Below are 15,931 nucleotides of genomic sequence, written 5' to 3'. Positions count from 1 at the left end.
TGCATGATTCTCTAGAACTGACTTGTGGCATCTGGTGCCTTTATTGTGGGTCCTGTCCATACATAAGCGCTTATGTACTGATGGCAGAACTTTACTAAGCCTTTCTCACAAGAATCACACCACACATTTTAAAAAGCTGACGTGCAGTCTCGCTGCCACTGCAACACAGACCTACTGGGCCTCCTTGAAAGCTTTGACCAATATTTTTAAAGTGTGTGCCATGCAGACTGTTCTTGGCACTGATAAAAAGAGGTGTCTTGGAGAAGGTATTCTAAACTTGCCCGTACAAGTTTCCATACTTACTTAGAAAGAAGGGTGTGCTGGGAAAATAGGAAAGCAGGGATATTTTGCAAATTGCTGGCTCATTATCTTGTCACGTCAGGTATTATTTTATTTAAAACAATGGAAACAAAATGAAAAGCCGTACCTGTCCCCTCTGTTAAATGTTCATGACAGACATTCATTCCACTTCTGCCTTCTTGTGCACTGTATGCCCACAGGAGGCTTAGAACAAAGCAACCCAGGCAGCTTTATTATGATAAAATTCTGATGCTCATGAATCTTCTGTGTGTCATTAATCCAATTAAAACAACAAAGCACTAAAACACTTTATCCAAGCGAATGCTAAATGAGAAAATTATTTTTACAAATAAAATTTGCAAATCTATTCTTCACGGCACAATCTTGCTGCACCAAGTGTGTATCCTAGCAGAACAGTTTGAATGTGTTATTCTATTTAATGCAGAGCAAATATTAAATATTGTTGTTTAGTGTTTTGCCACGAGAAAATAATGTGTTTCATTTCAAGATATTATCAAATAAAAGGGAAAAAAACAAAAGGGAATAACATGATCATTCTTAAAATACAAATGAAGGGCTGAAATAGTAAAGCAGGATTTTTGTTCAGTGGAAAGATATTAATCACCACAGTGCGGCATATCTGTAGTAATGATTCATACTGGATGTTATGTCGGACAGGTTTTTTTTGTAATTTATTCATGTTATTTGTAAAGATAAAAATTGGTGTCACACTTTACTATTGCGCTGAGTATGAGCAACCATTTATTATTTGATAAATATTTACTGGTGCATTTAGCTGGCTTTAGACAACTTAAAAGGTTTTTTGTCACATACATTTATAGGTCACAACATCTGGTCTCCCAGGAGTAAGATTTATTTATTTTATTTTATGCCAGCCTGCAGTTCTGCCTAATTGAAATTCTGTCATAATGCTACTGTAAGAGAGGTATTTATCAGACATGATTAAAATAAGGTCAGCTGACTATTTCTCAGCTATGCAAACTGAATCATAAAGTTAAAGAAAAGCCTTGTGCTATTTCAATGGGTTAATAATCCTAATGTAATACATATTACATGTTTATGCGGCATTAATAATATAAAGAGTTATTGAAATAACGTGCTAAGCAGAAAAAAGATTTTGAAGAACAGTATTTATGGTAAAGTAAGAAATGTGGGTGGCAAGTTATTGCTTAGAAGAGCAATTTGGAAATGCTAAAGAATTTTGCATTATAGTAATAATTACAGTTTCCCAGGATTTTAAAGAATGATTTTCCTTAAAATACCTATTTTCCCCCATAACAGAGGATTCTGTACTTATAAAAAAAAAAATCATTTTTTTGTTCACAAGATTTACAGAGGTAGGATATTGAGAGTCCTGCCGAGGACAGGCTGATGTCTCCTGAAAGAGGAGTAGGACTTATCAGACTTCAGTCAGTCAGGTCTTTGTCATGCACCTTTACCAAAGCAGCACCAAATCAAATTAATTACTGGGCACATACACTACATACACTGTGTTTAAGTTATTTACTGGCCTCTGATCACAAGGCCTTTCAGCTATTATCACTTACTGTACTAGAGCTTTGTCTTTGCCAGACTGAAACAGGGAAGATCAACATCCATTCAGGAAGTACAGTATTACTGACTTATGCCTTTGATAAAGGTTTTCACACCAGGTTTAGCACTGTGGTTACTGCAAGACTGATTTCAGTGAACTACAGAGTTTGTGCTAGAATGCAAACAAAACCTCTGTGATGCGTGAACCTGCACTGGGTCATGTTATTCAGGGTCCCAGCGGATATACTGACACTAAATCAAGAAGAAAATTAATGAAGCGCATAGCCAGCTACAGTATATTATTTCATACTCAAGGCATATGAGTTATTGAATCCAAAAAACAGCAGGCGACAGTCATCTAGAAAATTTGTGGATTGTTGGGAATGTCAGTTTTTATAGTCACATCAGTTACAGTATAATTTCGCAAAAATTTTATCACATGTATTCATCACAATATTCTTGGCCTAGTAATAAACCATACATTTAGTGCTTTTCATTCTTTGTGTTTGTGGGAGGTAATGTTCTTATTTTCATATTTTATTCCACGTTTGTGACAAAGAAAGAATATAACAGACTTTTTAAGTCTCCTTAGAATTGGAAATAAGAGTGAAGAGCTGCATCAGCATGCATTGGGACCAAATTAACAAATAAAGGTTAGTAATTCCACACCTTCTACACCCAAAGAAGGCTCAAAAGCTGAAACGTCATCTTTCTCCTTTTTAGTTGCCATTGTGAAATTAACCATTACTTATTCATTGGAACTGTGCTTAAATAATCAGAAGGAAAAGGAATAAGGAAATATGTTTCTTTTTGAATTTCCTTGAATTTGGTTTGACTCTTTTTAGAGGTTTCAACCAACATAAGTGTTTTCATGAAGGTGCTGTCCTTCCTCAGTGGTTTTCTGAGCACCTAAAGTCTCAGATTCACATGTGTGTGCTGTGTCAGGATTTAGCATTGACTGACTCCATATTTTATTTACCTTTTTAAGTCCTTCTGGTCTGTTTGCCTTTTTGGAGATGAGCTTAGACAGATGCAAGGAAGGAGCATGAGACCAAATTTGAGAAGACTTTAAAATTTAATTAAATATGATTTTATGAAATTCACATGCAAATGTTTCTTTAATAGCCAGCTGGTGAGCTCTGTTAAGTCATTAGTGCTTGCTGTGGTGTTTGTAGGAGGTACTGTACAATGTGTGAGCCATAATGAAAAATGAACAGTATAATTGAGGGAGAAACAAGCTGGGCCAGCACTGCTCTCAGTTACGAGGTTAACACCTCACATCAAGTAAGAATGTATTTAACCACAGTTTCTGTTGGGTCGTAGGTCCAGATAATTGCAAAGAGCTACTGTTAAACAAAAGAATTTGCCTGTTACATAACTGAGAGCTCAATTAGTAAAAATATCCTGCAGGCATAGAGTGCACCTGTATAAGGGTTAAGAGCATCTGCTTTGGAGTATATTTATATAATCTAAGTGCTAGAAAGAGAGCATTTCCTTCATATTCAGCAAACGTCTACTGTTTATTGGTTAGTTATTTACTTGAATTTCCTAGATTAGATTAAAATGAACATTTTGTCTTTGAACCAATATGTGTGTTTCATTAAAAATACAGAGCTGATCATTATTACTTGGAAACGTTTTGCTCTTGCACTCAGTAAAACAAGTGTATATGGCAGCGCAAGCATGCTAGACAGCATGATATTGTATTTATCCTGTCCAATTGGGGCTCAGAGAAAGCCGAGTTTTTACCATGTACAGTAAAACCAACTTTACTTTTAAGGAACATCAGAACATCAAGATTTAAATTGCAATTATACAATGTTACCTTTTTAATGAAGTCTTATAAAGCATGTTGGTGATGGCAGTACAGCTAAAATGTCATTATGTCCTCCGTTTTAACAAACCGGCACTTCTCCTTTTAAAAGCATAAGCATAGCAAAGCATTGGAAAAGTGAGAACAGTGGCTAAGCACTCATGAGGCCTAATGTCCTAAAAAGTACCGTAGAGGCTGGTGGCACCATCCAGTCACCTATATTGAGTGACTGTCGGAGCAGTAACAGAAGAGCTTTCAGCAACAACCTCATGCTGGCCAATCCCTCTGTAAAGCCTTCCAGCAAGTTACCTGAAAGCCAAATGAAGCAGACAGGACAGACAGCAGTCAGACCTGGAACAGGAGCCCAGGAGGTTTTAAACCTTGAATTCAAGTTAAGGATGTTAATTTAAGGTTGTCAGGCACTGTGTATAAATATTTTGGAAGAAAGTTGTACTGTATACAGTTTTGCTATGATACTGTAACTCAGGCAGGATTCAACACTTTTCTTTGACATACCATGTCAAATTCAAATACAACACACAGAAACGATACATCAACATAATCTGGTAGATTATGTCAATTCACCCACTGCCGTATCGTGGTTTGTAATGCATCTTTCATTCTGCTGTCATTTTATTTGAAAGCATTTAATCAGTGTTCAGGGATTGTGAGGGACTGTGTTCTGATTTCTTCAGTGTTCCAGTTATAACACAACAGAATCCTGCTCTACTGTAGATGCCTTTTTTGGGTTGTGAAAAGGATCATTTTGGTAATAGAAAACATAATGTACATTACACAGCCACTAAATGAGATACTGATTGACATGGTCGACCAACTTCTAAGCCTTAAAAAGATTTAAAAACTCATAATTTACTTTAGTGGTGGGTGTGCATTCAGCAAAGGAAGCAGTTAGTTTTGACTTCTTGAAGTGTTCCTATTATCTGGGTCACAGCCAAAAACTTGTTGTAATTAAGGGAGTTTTAGTAAAAGTGTATATAATTACACAGCATATGAATAAGAAAATTCATCTAGATTTTCATTTTTATTTTAAATTGTGCTCCCTTTGAGTGTTCCAAATTGCTAGGATTCAAAAATAAAAATATGTTTAACTAAATTAACTAACTTCATCTTAGCTTTATGTGTGTTTACAAATTAGTATAAAGTAGTGCCATAAGTACTGTATTCTTTATCATTTTTTAAAAAAATGTTTAGAATCAACTGTTATTTTTTGTCATAAACCACCCATTTTTGAATCTATCAACTGTGCCTTTGTGTCTCAACTCTCAGCAGTAGCAGCCCCACACAGGGAGAATGAGGAAGTGCAGATAGGCATGTCCATCCATCAAATATCAGTCCATGTGCTGCTAGCTCCCCAGTGACATGCAGGTGCTTCAGCACCAATTGGAGGAGAGGCATGTCTCTCAATGACATCATCACAAGCCTGATGCAAGCTGTGAAAGCCCTGGCTGACTAGTCCTACCCAATCCTCAGCAGTCCTGTACTTATGGCTTATAGATTTTTAAGGGGAATGGGAACTGGAGATCACAGATATCATGGATTGTTTATAATACATCAGAATAGATAATACATAAAACATCAGAATGAAATGTAGGATCCTGGAGATCTTAGGTAGTAACGTTAATTGCTACTGCTCCACGCTACCTCTATATATCAACATTCATTGATTAAGATTAAATTTTGTAGTTGTTAAATATTGAAAATATTTATAAATATTGGTTATATAAATATAATAATATATACAGTAAATACTGGTTTGGCTGTACCCTTGTTTTGACTTTTTAGCATATAACAACTAAAAGCAAAGCACAAAAGTTAATACAAATATAAAGCAGATATACTTGGAGACTTTATTGTTACACTGTACAATACAGTGTATAATAATAATATAATTGCTTACACTTATATAGAGCTTTTCTGGACACTCCACTCAAAGCGCTTTACAGGTAATGGGGACTCTCCTCCACCACCACCAATGTGCAGCATCCACCTGGATGATGCGACGGCAGCCATAGTGCGCCAGAACACTCCCCACACATCAGCTATCAGTGGGGAGGAGAGCAGAGTAATGAAGCCAATGCATAGATGGGGATTATTAGGAGGCCATGATCGGTAAGGGCCAATGGGAAATTTGGCCAGGACGCCAGGGTTACACCCTACTCTTTTCGAGAAACACCCTGGGATTTTTAATGACCACAGAGAGTCAGGACCTCGGTTTTGTCTCATCCGAAGGACGGCGCCTGTTTTAGGGTATAGTGTCCCCTTCACTATACTGGGGCATTAGGACCTACTGTATATAGACTGCAGGGTGAGCGCCCCCTTCTGGCCTGACTAACACCTCTTCCAGCAGCAACCTTAGTTTTTCCCAGGAGGTCTCTCATCCAGGTACTGACCAGGCTCACACCTGCTTAACTTCAGTGGGCTGCCAGTTGTGAGTATGTAGTATTGCCATAGATATATAAAACAAGATCAAATATCAATTATTTATATAAAGCAAAATAATTATTCTTTCTCTATAAATTACAGTCCAAGGCACACTTCTGAGTAAATTACTGTTTCACACCGTCTTCGTTGATTTCTTTATCACAAACTCCTAATGGAATTTCTCAGATTTCCCAGATCTACCATCTTGGTAGATACAGTAGCTCATCATTTTATATCCATTTTTTAGAAGTGTGTTGTTTCTGCACTGTATTAATGAGGAAGACGAAACACATCACAAGTCATCAGCAAACCTAAATTTCTAATAGACATTTTCTGTATTCATCCTCTGTTGATGCCTTGCAGTTTGTTAAGCATAGAGTACTCAGTTTATCTGCAGTTACTGGAGGTGAGCTGTCCTTATGTTTATTTTGTGTATTTTAATTGCAACCCAGTAATGTTTTTTTTTAAAGATCTATTATAGATTGGAGATTAGGGTTGGTCCTGGGGGGGCTGTTTGCCTGCAGCTTTTCATTCCAACTCAGCCCTTAACAACCTAAATCAGCTCACCTAATTGACTTAATTGAGTTTGTTTAACAACTTCTTCCTGATTCTCAGATGCTTGTGCTTGAAGAGACCTAGAAGCCCTGCTGGCTCACTGGTCCTCCAGAGCTTGGACTGGATAGCTTTATTTGAGAGTGTCAGACTGTTTTCTTCTTTTTTTTCCTTTTTATTCACTGGTTTCTTCTCTCTTGCTTGATCTAACACTCTGAAACAAAAGAAAATACTGTTCTCTACCGACCTTGGGTTCTGTTAGGTTCTGCATACAGTATATGTCACAATTTCTGCCTCTGGGCTCTGTGACAGGTGACTGTATGACTGTTGCGAAAGTTTAAGGCAATTAAACCTGTGCTTGGTAAGCACCGTCTTATCTTTCATTGCAGCACTTCAGTTTCCCACTGCTGGTAAAAAATTCTTTTGTCAGGATGGAACTCAAATTGGATTCTTTTGTTGAGGTGATAGAATAGCTGCAGTTGGTCCTTCAAGTGTCTACAGCAAAGCTTATTTTTATAGGGTTCTTGAAACCTTTGATAATAGTGTGGTCATATGCTGTATTGTTACATTGAAATCAGCTGTACACAATGAGGATAACTTCCTGGGAAAATAAGAGAAGATTGAGATGTTCCGAGTACAATGCAACAGAAGGGTTTTTGCCAGTCCCAGCATATCGCAGATTACAATGATAATAAGAATTGCAATGCGAAAAGAAGAGAATATGTGAAAAGTGAAGTAAAGGAAGTCCAGATCTGTAGTCAGAGAAAGTCTGACAATGGTAGGGAAACATATTATTTACTTTTGTACCTGGAAGGTGTAGAACAACAGAAGCATCAAGTGTCAGTGCTGTCATTGGATTCTGGTAAAACTACAAAACTTTAAGTGAAGAAGGATTCAACATAATTATATCATTGCAAATATACAGGGTGTTTGTGTGCCATTAGGATGCATCCAAGCTGAATTTCAAGTGAGAAGGCCAGAAACATTGATAGCATTATTGAAAATGCATCATTCGTGCTACATGTTTTGGTTTCAGGTTTGAACTATTTGCTTTTTGTAGCATGATTATCATTAACTTCTATATAATGTCGTTTTCTGTTATTTTACAATTCAGTAAATCATTCCTCTCTAGGACTGATCAAAAGTCAAAGGCTGGTCTTTTTAATCTCTGTCTGCCTATCTTGTCTTTCTTCTGACTTCCTGTCCTGTCCTTTCTTCTCCATCTTTCCATGCTCTGTCTAAATTTATAGTATCTGTATACTGCATATAAAGAGGTGTCTCCATCCCTGAACAGCACAGTCCAACAGGTTTTTATAGATCACCATTAGCCCTGGAACAATTTTAAAGGAAAAATAAAAATTGTGTTTTGTTAAATATGGAATACAGAGATCAATAACAACAAAAATCTGAACACCCTTCAGTCCTCAATGACTGTTACAATGATTGAACAAATAATATGCTGAATTGATCAATAAACTACAACTGTTCAGTCATCAGAAATGTGATTTCAGATGACCTATGAGACTATGTGAAGCATATCCTGGCATGACGCAGGCAAATGCCAAGGGCGGATAGAGGACAATACAAGTCTGAAAAATTTAGCTCACGGTTTGTTTTAAAGCGAACAGCAATTTTCGGTTTCTCCTCCACACCCTTGAATGAAAACATATAGGCAGCGTTGTCAATGCTTACTGTCAGAAGTCGTACACATCAGAAGGGAGCAGATCCTGTGCACTGTATGCTAATCCTTTAAAAGGTCATACTCCAAGCTGCCTGGGTCTGTGAGATACAGCTTCTGGAAATAAGTGTTCCTTCTGATCAAGCCTGCTTTCCAGCCTGCCTTTGAAGTCCTGTGCCTGCTGGCTTCTCAATAGCCAGCAGTGGCTTGTTAGCCCATAATAGGTGGCATCTGGTCTCAGCTAATTACAATAGAAAAAAAAGGACCAGCTTGAAAGCAAAGCTTTGGGTTTTCTAGTTTCCACTAGCTTGAGGCTGATCACTTGCATGACATTTAATGAAACAACCATAAAGCTTTATTTTGCGTCTTTGACTATCAGGAATTATTCCGTCAAGTTTTTACAGTCTGGTACTTTAATGGAATTGTTTTCCGTACAGTTCTTTTCTTCCTTCCCATTATTGAAACTGAAACAATAGTGGAGTGAAGGGCTGTTGTACGCCCTCATTGCGTGAACTTGGATGACATCTCTTGCAATCTCTTAGATTCAATATTCCGTACCTGTTTCGGGTAAAGGGTCTTTGTATATCCATTCATTGTAATTCTCAACAATTTGTGTTGGTTATTTTTTGTTTGTTGTACATGCTGTGGAAAAACAGTAATGCTTCTCTCTCCCCAATTTACACCACAAAATAGACTATATTTCCAGGTACTATACTGTATGTGCAGTGCCATATTGTGCGATTCAGATCTGGTGATGTGTTGTTGCCTTATTACACTGTAAACAAGGCAGGCTTGTGAATACATCACTTTTAATGCAATAGAAATATTGCTCTTGACTTCAAGATGATTTTGCCGATAAAAGGAACTTACTTGTTAACGCTGAATGCAGATCACTTTGGAACATTTCTGCTGCACTATTCGCTTGTGCATCGCATTACATTAGTCATAACAGTGACTAGTGAGCAGAAAGGCCTGCATCATGTCGCAGTTCATGGGAACTCTCTCTCTCGCCCACGGCGGGGCCTTGGCTTTGTGACAGCATGGCAACTTACAGTGTTTCACAAAGTTTATGATTTTGTACTTAATATAGAAATTGTTCTAGAATGTCAATTTATTTTGTTACCAAGATTCCATAACCAGTTTGAGAAATTTGGACTGCAGTTCCTTTTTAAATGGAGGTTTACCAGTCCATGAAGATGAGCTGGGGGTGCAGTTAAGGGTGTTTAACCTGACATTCATGGTGTAGCAGTGAGTCTGGTCTTGGCAACATACAGTACTGTAAGGCACATGAGTCCTTGTCTGTGTCCTTTTTTTACTATTTGGATTTAGCATAGGCCGGCCTCTATAAAAGTCTACTACCACATTCTCTGAACAGACGACAGTTTATAATCTTCGTATAATATTTTGTCTTTTCTCTTTTTTAAATACTGTATCTTCCTTTTACTAGAGCACTTTAAGAAACAATAACTAGTTTTGTGTCTGGCCTATTTTGTGACTTCTGTGACCACACCTCATCTCCAGGTGCCTTAGCTAACTAATCATCTTGTTATTTTGTATGTTTTATTTATGAGGAAAAATAAATCTTGTACCAGCTTGACCAGGAATCAAGTAATAGCAAGTGCATCATGAAATACATTTGCATTTTTGATAGAAATAATGGATTTGGTGTCTGGATTATGTTCATAAGGAAGGTAATTTCTAATATTTTATGTACCTTAGCCACATCTAACACACCCAAACATGATGGAGGGCACAATGTCATTATCATCTTAGGAAATGTTTTATCAGACTGGTATTGTTCATTGCTGGAATAGGATTGACTTATTTAAACAAGGTGACATTTCTTAAAGGTGAATTTTCATCCCAGTTTTTAGTCTTAAGCAGACTGAAGCAAGGTCTCCTCTAAGCTTTGCTTGTATTGTGCTCCATCACCAAGTACAGCAACACACTACAGCTAGTTTTCCTTAAAGGTCTCATCTCCCAATATTAATGAAGCGTCCTGAGATCTCATCAGATCAGAACAGTTAGAAGGTGCTGAAGCACTTAGTGGTGCAGTCATGTCAGGTGATAGTGGACTCATATTGTCAATGAAATATTCACAAAATTATATTTCAGTTTTTCTTTTCTTGTCAACTTCATGAATTACAGTGCATCTTGAATTTGTCTTTTCATGGAAATTAATGCAGTGTCATCAAAACAAATATCTGTGTCTGAATTCCAGTGGAAGTTCTGCCTCTGAATAAACAGTTTTTAGATCAGACTCTGCTGGGTAGCAGCCTGTCACAATATGTAAAACGTGTTCTCTACAATGCAGGTATGCCTTCCTCTTCACTGCTCTGGTCTCTTAGACAGTATTTCTTCGTGCTCAGACGGGCAAAAAAAGAAATGTGTGGCTTCTGCTACTTCCTTAGCTGCCACAGAAATAAAGCTGGCGTGGGTGAGATTAATCCTCTGTCTTATAAATACAGACAGGCAAGAAAACAGGCTGTGCCAAGTAAGACCCCAATGCTGTCAAAAGTGAAGAAGTGATATCCATGCAGTGCAAACAAAAAAGCAATGCCACACTATTATACTTTATATGGCAGTGCACCCAAAAGTAATAATTATGGAAAGTCCTAGATATAAAACTGACATATATTGTTTGTCAAATGCAGATAAGTATTTAAATATGACTCCAGATACTGTATGTCTTTTCCCATACCCCAACGTGCTCTCCATGAGGCACACAGACAGGGAGAGAAGCTGGGGGTAAAAGCACAGGGTCGGCCATTTTTATATGGCGCCCCTGGAGCAGTTGGGGACCCAACAGAGTAGGATTCCTCTGCCAGCCACAGGATATGAACCGGCAACCTTCCAGCCACAGCCGCAGATCCTGAGCCACAGGGCGTATTAACTGATTTAATCCCTTTGATTTAATAAATGCAAAATATGTATTAATTATTTAACATAGACTAATCAAGGGCTTATGACACTGTTACAAATGGTTACTAAACCTTTATTAAATGAATGCCTTTGGTTTACTCTTGTTGTTTAATGACTTTAGAAGTGGCAGTAAAGTACTTTTTCTACCCAGGCAGTGGTAATTAAGACATATTTACAGAGGTGTGCCATCTAAAGAGCTGTTTTTCACATATATAGAGTTTATATGCTGATTTCTAATATCAGGTGCCACCTGTGACATTGTGCGTATGTTGAAACTGAATAAGTCAGTTTAATACACTGAGGTTTCTTTAAGAAAAGGTGTGATGAGATCCCCAGATCTATCAGCTGCTAGCAAGCAAACGAGCTAGATACTGTAGGTTGATTGGCATTCTGTTTCATTGTAACCTTCTTTTGTTTTATTAAGTTTGTGAGGTATATAAAGTTTGGTGAAAAACTAGATGCATCCCCTTTAGATTTTATGTTTTAACATCTTTAAACATTTTTTACCATTAACTAGTTCTCACTAAGTCCTAGTAATAGATAGAACTAAAGCAACTAAATGCAAAGCATCATCTTTGACGAAAACCAAACACTTCCTTTGACCAGAAGACCTCATGCCAACTGTCAATGACAGTGGTGGGTGGGAGATGGTTGGAGCCTGCTTTGCATTCTCAGGACTTGAACACCTTACTATCATAGGATAGTCTGCCATGAATTCCACACTACGGTATATCAGAGTATTCTTGACGAATGCGTGAGACTATCTGTCCCATAGCTAAAGCTGAACCGAAACTGGATCATGCAACAGGACAATGATACAAAACACACTCGCAAATCTGGAACAGAATGGCTCAAAAAGAAGAAATACAGGATTTTGGCATGACCAAGTCAAAATCCGGACCTAAACCCCATTGAGATGCTGTTGCGAGACCTGAAGAGAGTTGTGCATACAAGAAAGCCCTCAAACATTACAGAGTCAGAACAGTTCTGTGAGAAAAAGTGGGACAGAATTTTTCACAGGCGATGTAAGAGACTGATCAGCTCTTATAGGAAATGGTTAATTCAAGTTATTGCTGCTATAGGGGTGCCACTAGTTACTGTATCAAGGTTTGCTTTTACTTTTTCACACAAACTTTGAATACTGGCTGATTTATTTAAATAATAAAAAAATGACAAAGTCATTTTTTGTGCATTATTTGTCTGATGAGGTTAGTTTTATCTACTAATGGACTTGATAAGATTTAAAGAAGGTCAAATATGTCTAAATATGTTAAACCATAGAATCCTAAGAGGATATACATATTCCCAACGCTGTATGGTAGTACTGTAAGTAAATGTATGTACTGTACAGTACAGTAGGATTTAAACTGAAATGTGCTACTTATATTTATACGTTTGGACTGTTTTATGTCAGCTGATGTACATTACAGCATTCTGTATTTTGATTTGCCAGTTAGAAAAGGTTTTGAGAGTTTAACAGCATTGCAGTATAAATACAGATATGATGTTTGTTATAAAGTATTAAATGCTGAGCACATTATAACAGTACCTCTTTCAGGTATTGAAGTGTGAACTCACTGTCTTCACAGTCCTTGCTGTTTCCCTAATAACCACTCTGTCTTCAGGTAATACTAGCCTGCCATGGTGAAATTGCTCCAGTACAGAGCTCAACTTCAAAATATCCTGCTGTTTATCTCAGCTCATTATAGTGTAACATTATGTTATGTATAGTATGTATATCTGTCTTTAAACAATACAAAGAAAATTGATCTCCATAGGTAAAATCCGACAGTAGTCCAAAAATAAAATAGTCTTAAAATTTCACAACATAATGCCTGCTTTCCTGTGGAACTATCTGATTGGCCCTTTTTGCTATAGTTTTCACTTTTTATGTGTGGAGTACTTACAGTAATATAAACGTCTTCATTTCTCTTCAATTTCTTAGAATATGAGTTGAACTATGAGCAGTGGAGACCTTTTAGTACACAGTCAGGCTTAAGTTCTTGTCTTAAAATGTGGATCTTCAAGTCCTTATGCTGATTTTGGTTGTACACTACTCTCTGAACGCCTGGAGGGTCACTCACTCTTTCAATACATGCCCTGCCTTTTCAGAGTTGACAGACAAGGGCGGTGTAAACAAACTGGAGTCTGCTGCCAAGACACTAGTGACTGGAAGCCAGCTGGCCAGTCTTGAAACAGACAGAGCACACCTACTCTTCTTCCTTCTGAATTAGTAGTGCAAGCAACCTCTCAGTGCTCTGTCTCTTTTGGTTGTGGGGTTGGTTGATCTGGGGGATGTGACACCTGATAGTGACCAGAATCTAAAATAACAGAGCCCGGTTGGCTTCCTGCCAGGTCAGCTCCTCTTCATCATTGAGAGAGCAGAACTTATCTAGCTACCCTAGTCGGAGGAACCATAGGATCACTGATCTATTTAATGGCACCCCCATCAATCTCACAAGGGCTTCACCTCATTGAGTTTTTCCTGGAGTTCCTTGATGAAGTCCAGTCTTAATGGGGCAACACATTCACCGTTCCTGTCACAGCCTGCGGAACAGAATGTATTCTGTCTATGCATGGAGCAGACGTGGTGAGCATCTGCAATCTTCCCCTGCTGAGGAATCCAGGTGGTCCAGGGCACCACCATATTGACCATTAGTAAGCAATGCTGAAGGGTTGCCCTCCAGAAGATATTCGTGACAGAAAACATGCGTTTTCTGGCTGCTCAACATAGTGAATGTCTGTTGTGTCCTTTTGGCGATTCAGCCAAAACATCTGTAATGTTCCGCATTAACTCTAGCTCACTAAATGAAAGCGGGCAGGCGAACGCTAAGGGGCCAGGAGCTCTTGTTGTGGTGCGACAGCAACTTTGGCTTTCTCGGGCACTTTTTAGGTGCCCCTATCACCCCAGTAAATACTGTGGGTACCTTTGATGACTTGCTCCAGAGTTCTGCCTCTGGATCCTCTGGAGTTTCCCAATTTTCTCCTTAGCTGTGTGGTTTAGTATTCTGACTCTTGATTACTCTTTCAACATCAACATCCTTGCTACGCTAGACCGTTCTATTGTGATTCCTGGCTTCGACTTCCACCTTCGCGGACTTGAACCGAGTTTTCCGCATGTATGCACAGTTCTGCTACTCCTCCAGTCTCACGCTAGCCACAGCACCATGTCTGCCTGCGTGCTGGATTCGTTCAGCTGGCCTATAAGCATGCAGCCTGCTTCCCGTCTCCAGAGTGCACTCTCCGACGTTCCATCTGGTTCCAGTAATGCACAGATCTTATTATTTCCCTGTATGCTGCTTGCAGGTTCCCTAACTCAGCTGCTTGTTGCCCAACATTTGAGTTCCCCTACGTTCAAGGATCTCACCAATAAGTCCCATCACTGTAGCGCGACATTGCACCTTTAAGATAAAAAGTTCCAAAAAATGCAGTTGTTTGGTTATTAATTTGTTTGAAGCAATGTTTGGCCTGCATAGTAAATTCATGTACCGTATATGGCTGAAGAAGAAAAAGCCGTAAGGCACACAAAATGATGCACCTCCAACCTCTCTCATTATGCCTAATAATTAAAATAAATTAAAAAAATGAGAACCCAGCTGGGGTCACTGGGATTCTTTTATGAACTGACAGGATGGGGCTCTTGCATCACTTTGATAAAAGCAGCTAAGTAGAGTTGCCTGCTTTTGTTTGAAACCTGGTGTTCGAAATAATTTTTAATAGGAGCCAAATATCCAGTAAATGAAGTTCCTTTCTGATGGAAGATCAATCCAATGGTAATCATTTGCTTCAGAAGAAAAGCCTCAGATGCCAGAGGATTGTTTTTGTAATGATTTCATTTAAAAATAATCATTTTGTTGACTTTTTCCACAGTGTCATTCGGTAAGGTTAGAAAAAATGATTGTTGGGTAAATATTTCAAGCTTCTGGTTTTAATACATTTCATCTGAGGCGCTATCATTGATATTGTTGTGGGTGCTGCATACAGTAATCATGTGTTAGCTTATGTACAGTATGGGGGTAACAAGGACTTCGAACTAAATGTTTTCCTCTCCTCTACAGACGTATATTGCACTTATGTGACTCATTCCATCAACTGATTTTTGATGTGTTTATTTTTTCAAATTTGTCCATCTTGCTGCAGTCGTCATTCTGATATTACTCATAATCCCAATACATTTTGAAAGAGTTTTATTTAGAGAGAATTAAGGTGCAATTCTGCACTTTTACAAGATTGCCAGTTTAACAGACACACTGATTTGTATATTCAAAGTAAGGGTTTCTTCATGTCTGTCTTTTTTTGGCTTGAAGAAATAAAGAAAGAAACAGCAACAATTATCTGCGCACTAAAGGATAAATTTTTAAGTCGTTTAGGTTGAAAAGGAGAAACTGCTTTTAGTCACAGGATATTTCATTAAGCACAGCTTGATTTCATGAAGACAGAGATTTAGACCTGGGTAGATGCATATGTACTGTACCAGCCTTTTTGGTTTTACTACTTAAAGGCAGCTCTTAAAATGCTGGTTCCTATCTGCACTTACTCTTATCTGCCACCTGAATGCTGTGGCAGAATTAATTGGAAGAACTGCAGAAGCCTTATTCTGTATATACAGACTCTATCAGATCTAAAGGAAAAATAAAGGAAAAAATAAAATATCATAAATGTTATGTCAC

At 38.1% G+C, this 15,931-nt stretch overlaps 1 protein-coding gene across 3 annotated transcripts in view; it reads left to right on the top strand.

Moving 5' to 3' along the window:
• The window catches only part of prkn (parkin RBR E3 ubiquitin protein ligase), a 157,796-nt gene that overhangs the window by 46,962 nt on the left and 94,903 nt on the right, over positions 1-15,931 (top strand). The window lies entirely within an intron of this gene.

Source organism: Lepisosteus platostomus, chromosome 17, assembly GCF_059453375.1.
Source record: "Lepisosteus platostomus isolate fLepPlt1 chromosome 17, fLepPlt1.hap1, whole genome shotgun sequence".
In the NCBI taxonomy this organism is placed as follows: Eukaryota; Metazoa; Chordata; class Actinopteri; order Semionotiformes; family Lepisosteidae; genus Lepisosteus; species Lepisosteus platostomus.
The sequence above is the reverse complement of the archived record's forward strand: the minus strand, read 5'-3'. Positions and strand labels throughout refer to the sequence as shown.